The sequence below is a fragment of the Armigeres subalbatus genome, unplaced genomic scaffold (genome assembly GCF_024139115.2).
Source record: "Armigeres subalbatus isolate Guangzhou_Male unplaced genomic scaffold, GZ_Asu_2 Contig638, whole genome shotgun sequence".
NCBI lineage: Eukaryota > Metazoa > Arthropoda > Insecta > Diptera > Culicidae > Armigeres > Armigeres subalbatus.
In genome coordinates this window covers 15,277-24,240 of record NW_026943411.1, presented here as the reverse complement: position 1 = coordinate 24,240, position 8,964 = coordinate 15,277, and positions in this window count along the sequence as shown.

The following is an 8,964-nucleotide window of genomic DNA, read 5'->3' as shown; positions in this document are numbered from 1 at the left end:
TTCGATCTGACCAATTTCAAATAGGAAACAATGGGACAGGATTCTGCGTCGAATGCAACTTGTTGCGAGCAAATCGGTTGAGAATAAGTTCCCGAAAAATGAGTGACATTTTTTACGCGATTTTTTCGTATGAATTTTATTTTGGCCATAACTTCTGATCCCATAGTCCGATCTGACTAATTTTAAATAGGAAACAATGGGACAGGATTCTGCGTCGAATGCAACTTGTTGCAAGAAAATCGGTTAAGGATAAGTGCCCGAAAAATGAGTGACATTTTTTACGCGATTTTTTCGTATGAATTTGTATTTTAGCCATAAATTCTGATCCCAAAGTCCGATCTGACCAATTTTCAATAGGAAACAATGGGACAGGATTCTGCGTCGAATGCAACTTGTTACAAGCAAATCGGTTGAGGATAAGTGCCCGAAAAATGAGTGACATTTTTACGCGATTTTTTCGTATGAATTTGTATTTTGGCCATAACTTCTAATCCCATAGTCCGATCTGACCAATTTCAAATAGGAAACAATGGGACAGGATTCTGCGTCGAATGCAACTTGTTGCAAGCAAATCGGTTGAGGATAAGTGCCTGAAAAATGAATGACATTTTTTACGCGATTTGCCTTTCTCTTTTTCGTATGAATTTGTATTTTGGCCATAACTTCTGATCCCATAGTTCGATCTGACCAATTTCAAATAGGAAACAATGGGACAGGATTCTGCGTCGAATGCAACTTGTTACAAGCAAATCGGTTGAGGATAAGTGCCCGAAAAATGAGTGACATTTTTTACGCGATTTTTTCGTATGAATTTGTATTTTGGCCATAACTTCTGATCCCATAGTTCGATCTGACCAATTTCAAATAGGAAACAATGGGACAGGATTCTGCGTCGAATGCAAATTGTTGCAAGCAAATCGGTTGAGGATAAGTGCCCGAAAAATGAGTGACATTTTGTACGCGATTTTTCGTATGAATTTGTATTTTGGCCATAACTTCTGATCCCATAGTTCAATCTCGCCAATCTTAATAGGACACAATGGGACAGTATTCTACGTCGAATGCAACATGTTGCAAGCAAATCGGTTGAGGATAAGTGCCCGAAAATGAGTGACATTTTTACGCGATTTTTCGTATGAATTTGTATTTTGGCCATAACTTCTGATCCCATAGTTCGATCTGACCAATTTCAAATAGGAAACAATGGGACAGGATTCTGAGTCGAATGCAACTTGTTACAAGCAAATCGGTTGAGGATAAGTGCCCGAAAAATGAGTGACATTTTTACGCGATTTTTTCGTATGAATTTGTATTTTGGCCATAACTTCTGATCCCATAGTTCGATCTGACCAATTTCAAATAGGAAACAATGGGACAGGATTCTGCGTCGAATGCAACTTGTTACAAGCAAATCGGTTGAGGATAAGTGCCCGAAAAATGAGTGACATTTTTACGCGATTTTTTCGTATGAATTTGTATTTTGGCCATAACTTCTAATCCCATAGTCCGATCTGACCAATTTCAAATAGGAAACAATGGGACAGGATTCTGCGTCGAATGCAACTTGTTGCAAGCAAATCGGTTGAGGATAAGTGCCTGAAAAATGAATGACATTTTTTACGCGATTTGCCTTTCTCTTTTTCGTATGAATTTGTATTTTGGCCATAACTTCTGATCCCATAGTTTGATCTGACCAATTTCAAATAGGAAACAATGGGACAGGATTCTGCGTCGAATGCAACTTGTTACAAGCAAATCGGTTGAGGAAAAGTGCCCGAAAAATGAGTGACATTTTTACGCGATTTTTCGTATGAATTTGTATTTTGGCCATAACTTCTGATCCCATAGTTCGATCTGACCAATTTCAAATAGGAAACAATGGGACAGGATTCTGCGTCGAATGCAAATTGTTGCAAGCAAATCGGTTGAGGATAAGTGCCCGAAAAATGAGTGACATTTTTTACGCGATTTTTCGTATGAATTTGTATTTTGGCCATAACTTCTGATCCCATAGTTCGATCTGACCAATTTCAAATAGGAAACAATGGGACAGGATTCTGCGTCGAATGCAACTTGTTGCAAACAAATCGGTTGAGGATAAGTGCCCGAAAAATGAGTGACATTTTTTACGCGATTTTTTCGTATGAATTTGTATTTTGGCCATAACTTCTGATCCCATAGTTCGATCTGACCAATTTCAAATAGGAAACAATGGGACAGGATTCTGCGTCGAATGCAACTTGTTGCAAGCAAATCGGTTGAGGATAAGTGCCCGAAAAATGAGTGACATTTTTACGCGATTTTTCGTATGAATTTGTATTTTGGCCATAACTTCTGATCCCATAGTTCGATCTGACCAATTTCAAATAGGAAACAATGGGACAGGATTCTGCGTCGAATGCAACTTGTTACAAGCAAATCGGTTGAGGATAAGTGCCCGAAAAATGAGTGACATTTTTTACGCGATTTTTTCGTATGAATTTGTATTTTGGCCATAACTTCTGATCCCATAGTCCGATCTGACCAATTTCAAATAGGAAACAATGGGACAGGATTCTGCGTCGAATGCAACTTGTTGCGAGCAAATCGGTTGAGGATAAGTGCCCGAAAAATGAGTGACATTTTTTACGCGTTTTTTCGTATGAATTTGTATTTTGGCCATAACTTCTGATCCCATAGTTCGATCTGACCAATTTCAAATAGGAAACAATGGGACAGGATTCTGCGTCGAATGCAACTTGTTGCAAGCAAATCAATTGAGGATAAGTGCCCGAAAATGAGTGACACTTTTACGCGATTTTTTCGTATGAATTTGTATTTTGGCCATAACTTCTGATCCCATAGTCCGATCTGACCAATTTCAAATAGGAAACAATGGGACAGGATTCTGCGTCGAATGCAACTTGTTGCAAGCAAATCGGTTGAGGATAAGTGCCCGAAAAATGAGTGACATTTTTTACGCGTTTTTTTCGTATGAATTTGTATTTTGGCCATAACTTCTGATCCCATAGTTCGATCTGACCAATTTCAAATAGGAAACAATGGGACAGGATTCTGCGTCGAATGCAAATTGTTACAAGCACATCGGTTGAGGATAAGTGCCCGAAAAATGAGTGACACTTTTTACGCGATTTTTTCGTATGAATTTGTATTTTGGCCATAACTTCTGATCCCATAGTCCGATCTGACCAATTTCAAATAGGAAACAATGGGACAGGATTCTGCGTCGAATGCAACTTGTTGCAAGCAAATCAGTTGAGGATAAGTGCCCGAAAAATGAGTGACATTTTTACGCGTTTTTTCGTATGAATTTGTATTTTGGCCATAACTTCTGATCCCATAGTTCGATCTGACCAATTTCAAATAGGAAACAATGGGACAGGATTCTGCGTCGAATGCAACTTGTTGCAAGCAAATCGATTGAGGATAAGTGCCCGAAAATGAGTGACACTTTTTACGCGATTTTTCGTATGAATTTGTATTTTGGCCATAATTTCTGTGCCCATAGTCCGATCTGACCAATTTCAAATAGGAAACAATGGGACAGGATTCTGCGTCGAATGCAACTTGTTGCAAGCAAATCAGTTGAGGATAAGTGCCCGAAAATGAGTGACATTTTTTACGCGTTTTTTCGTATGAATTTTTATTTTGGCCATAACTTCTGATCCCATAGTTCGATCTGACCAATTTCAAATAGGAAACAATGGGACAGGATTCTGCGTCGAATGCAACTTGTTGCGAGCAAATCGGTTGAGGATAAGTGCCCGAAAAATGAGTGACATTTTTTACGCGATTTTTGCCTTTCTCGTATACTAAGTATACGGTAAAGGCTATATGATCGCTCCAAAAACAAACTTTTTATAGAAGGCCCGGAGACCCATAGTGTTATATACCAATCGACTCAGTTCGACGAATTGAGGTGATGTCTGTGTGTGTGTGTGTGTGTGTGTATGTGTGTGTGTATGTGTGTGTGTGTGTGCGCAAAACTACTCAAAAAAATGTCACTCATTTTTCGAGCACTTATCCTTAACCGATTTGCTCGCAACAAGTTGCATTCGACGCAAAATCCTGTCCCATTGTTTCCTATTTGAAATTGGCCAGATCGGACTATGGGATCGAAAGTTGTGGCCAAAATACAAATTCATACGAAAAAATCGCGTAAAAAATGTCACTCATTTTTCGGGCACTTATCCTCAACCGATTTGCATGCAACAAAATGCATTCGACGCAGAATTCTGTCCCATTGTTTCCTATTTGAAATTGGCCAGATCGGACTATGGGATCGAAAGTTATGGCCAAAATACAAATTCATACGAAAAAATTGCGTAAAAAATGTCACTCATTTTTCGGGCACTTATCCTCAACCGATTTACTTGCAATAAGTTGCATTCGACGCAGAATCCTGTCCCATTGTTTCCTATTTGAAATTGGCCAGATCGGACAATGGGATCGAAAGTTATGGCCAAAATACAAATTCATACGAAAAAATTGCGTAAAAAATGTCACTCATTTTTCGGGCACTTATCCTCAACCGATTTGCTCGCAACAAGTTGCATTCGACGCAAATCGTGTCCCATTGTTTCCTATTTGAAATTGGCCAGATCGGACAATGGGATCAAAAGTTATGGCCAAAATACAAATTCATACGAAAAAATCGCGTAAAAAATGTCACTCATTTTTCGGGCACTTATCCTCAACTGATTTGCTCGCAACAGATTGCATTCGACGCAGAATCTTGTCCCATTATCTCCTATAGAAACTTAGCCGGATCTTACAATTGGGTCAGAAGTTATGGCGAAAATACTAATTTTAAAACTAAAAAATAAAATGCCATTTTTTGCACTTATGCTCATCCGTTTTGTTTGCAACAAGTTGCGTTTGGCGAGAAATTTTGTTATGCCTATAAACAAATAGGAAAAATAAGACCAACATTCCACTAAAAAGCTCAAACTAATTTTCTTAACACATATTGGTGTTATTTTTCCAAACCTTTTGAACGAACGAGAAAGGCACCATCACCGCTAGGTGGATTAATCTGGGTTTTTCGTATGAATTTGTATTTTGGCCATAACTTCTGATCCCATAGTCCGATCTGACCAATTTCAAATAGGAAACAATGGGACAGGATTCTGCGTCGAATGCAACTTGTTGCGAGCAAATCGGTTGAGGATAAGTGCCCGAAAAATGAGTGACATTTTTTACGCGTTTTTTCGTATGAATTTGTATTTTGGCCATAACTTGTGATCCCACAGTTCGATCTGACCAATTTCAAATAGGAAACAATGGGACAGGATTCTGCGTCGAATGCAAATTGTTGCAAGCAAATCGATTGAGGATAAGTGCCCGAAAATGAGTGACACTTTTTACACGATTGTTTCGTATGAATTTGTATTTTGGCCATAACTTCTGATCCCATAGTCCGATCTGACCAATTTCAAATAGGAAACAATGGGACAGGATTCTGCGTCGAATGCAACTTGTTGCAAGCAAATCGGTTGAGGATAAGTGCCCGAAAAATGAGTGACATTTTTACGCGATTTTTTCGTATGAATTTGTATTTTGGCCATAACTTCTGATCCCATAGTCCGATCTGACCAATTTCAAATAGGAAACAATGGGACAGGATTCTGCGTCGAATGCAACTTGTTGCGAGCAAATCGGTTGAGGATAAGTGCCCGAAAAATGAGTGACATTCTTTGAGTAGTTTTGCGCACACACACACACACACACATTAGGGTGGCTCAAATTAGTATGGGAAAAACTTTTTTCAATTTTTTTGATGGGCCGCCCTCTTATTCGGTTCTATTTGACGCCCTGATGCTCTGGACAAAATTTCAGCCAAATCGGTCAACGTTTGGGCGGTGCTAAACTCGTTGAAAGTTTATATGCAAAATAGAAACATCCAAAAACAGTGAATTGCAGTTGAACGGCACAACTTATGAACAAGGACTGTGATACTCATTCAGATCTTGAAGAATTTAATACAGAATGTTATGCAGGAAACCGCGAGAAGATTAGAGTTTGCCCGGCTAAGTTACTAGCATTTCTCTGAAGTGGGGTTTGAGCAAATTTCGTTTCTTTTACCTTTGAAAAGAAATAAATTCACCCTTACAACACTCCAGTAAACTGCTATTATCTTTGCCTAATAAACTCTAATCTTCTCGCGGTTTTCAGCATAACATTCTGTATTTAATTCTACAAGAACTGGATGAGTATCACTATTCTTGATCGTAAATTGTGGCGTCCAACTGCAAATCACTGTTTTTGATGTTCCTGCATACATTGTTGCTTATAAACTTCCAACGAGTTTAGCACCGCCTAAACGTTGACCGATTTGGCTGAAATTTTGTCCAGAGCATCAGGGCATCAAATAGAACCGAATAAGAGGGCGGCTCATCAAAAAATTTGAAAAAGTGTTTTTTGAGCCACCCTAACACACATACACACACACACACAGACATCACCTCGATTCGTCGAACTGAGTCGATTGGTATATAACACTATGGGTCTCCGGGCCTTCTATAAAAAGTTTGTTTTTGGAGCGATCATATAGCCTTTACCGTATACTTAGTATACGAGAAAGGCAAAAATCACAAAAAATTATGTAGGGGAAAATACCTATTCTTGGCAGTCTAAGACATTCGCCAAATTGAATGATAAAAATAATGAATAATTACACTACAACACAGGTATAGTTCAACTGGTATGCATTTGTATGCTCTTCCTTTGATGATTGGTGTTCACTTAATATAATATCTTTTACCACAAACTTAGTAAATTTAATATAAAGTAACAGGTCAAAGTTTCTTCTATTGGCATCGCAATTTCTATTATCAGCAATGATTTTGCTCCCTTCAGCAACTAGACATGGAAGTAGAAAACTAACAATGTATTGGTGCCAGATGCTGGTTGTTTATATCCTCTAGTAGTAAAATTCATTCATAATAATCGGCCGCACGCTCATCTCGCTTCACTCAATTTTGGAAGAAATTTTTATTAATTATCAAAACTGGCTTAAAACAAAACATGAATTTTAGCCTTGGCATCAATTTTATGTCATGTGGAAGATAGGCAAAAACATTTAAACACATTGTAAAACAAATTTTACCCCTTATGCGGCCAATAAAAAACAGACGTTAATGGTAGATAGGGTACCCGTGTACCCAGATATTGACAATTTCATAACTTTTACCATTTTTAACCTATTTGAATAATGTTGGCCATTTTGGAGAAGGGAACTTACATACTTTTCGTCCGCTGCCAAGATTTACATCTTTTGTCTTTTGTGATGCCTTAGAGTCTTCACGCGTAAGCAAAAGTCTATCAACCAGTTTCAAATATGCTCTTTACGGTCCTTAGATTTGAAGGTCCTTACATGATATGTTTGTTTCATCAAAATAATCATGGGGGTTGTGTACAACGACGTAAACTATGTAAAACCAAATCTATACACATAAGATTGAGCTGGAGCCACCTTTTGATGAGCTTGGAAAGTATTAAAGTTGCAAAAGGAAAACGGTTCTGTCAGCCACATAAGGCTTAAAATACTACGGTGTGGCTATCACTTTTGATATAATTCATGGTCTGAGTAAAAATCTGAATAGAAGCATTTGTATTCTAACACTTTTTTAAAATGAATGCCAACGTCGGATATTTTGTTCGTAGTTTCGCTAAAATCAAATCACATGGAATTGTGCGTGGTATTTTTTAGCGTGTGTTTGATATGCTCACAAACACATTCTCTCGCTCTATTCCGAAGTGCGCTGCTGTCAAAGAAAACGAACAGTCCCGATTTTATTTAGTGAAACATAGAGCAAATATTGGATAAATTTGCTATTTGTGGTGATAATCAAGTGGTGATAAAGTGTAAAAAGTAGTTTACGTACCTAATTTGTCGTATCATACACGATAAAGAGAAGAAACAGGCGATCCAAAAAAGTAAGTAACAGTTTGCTTTTCGTCTGCTGCTTTCTTGGGCAATGCAATAATGGCAAGGATTTTGTGTGGGCAAATTTGTTTCGGTGATTAATTCGTCAAATCTTGCTACTTTTACACAAACAACTTATTCAAATGAAAGCCTAGACTTGAAATTGTGTGATTGAATCAAATTTATGTTCATAAATAGTGTATGTTTGCTGGAAAACGCAAATATTGTTGAGGGTGCCAACAAATGTCGCACCCTGCCAAAGCCGTATTCTACCCTATTTAATTTTAGTTTTATTTCTAGAAGTTTTGAATAAAGAAATTAATAATTCTACACAGCATGGAAGCTGTCGTTTCCAATATCAATACCTATAATCAAACTCCATAAATCCAAAAGTTAAATGTAAATACGAAGCGTTTATACAAGTCCTACGTCTACTCGCGGTTATGTTAGAAACATTACCCATTGCTCGTTTTTTGCATCGCCGACAACTCTGATCTTTTGATAAGAAAATTATTTTGAGCTTTTTAGTGGAATGTTTTCACCTGTCATAAGACGAGTTTGAACAATCCCATTGAATTCCACCACTTAATTGTATCCTGACAGATACGTATTTCGACCTCAACAGTAAGGCCGTCTTCAGTGTCTTGTACTTGACTCGACTTGAAGAAAATGATCGCAGCTTACACTATTTATACTATGCGTAGGTATAATAATTTATCTAGGTACTTATCTTACTACGGTGCTTATTTAAGCGCATCAAGCGAGTATAAATAAGCACCGTAGTAAGATAAGTACCTAGATAAATTATTATACCTACGCATAGTATAAATAGTGTAAGCTGCGATCATTTTCTTCAAGTCGAGTCAAGTACAAGACACTGAAGACGGCCTTACTGTTGAGGTCGAAATACGTATCTGTCAGGATACAATTAAGTGGTGGAATTCAATGGGATTGTTCAAACTCGTCTGATCTTTTGCTGGGCACATTGGTGATTTTGACATGTGACCTAGACGACCGCAAGAGAAACAAATTCTTAT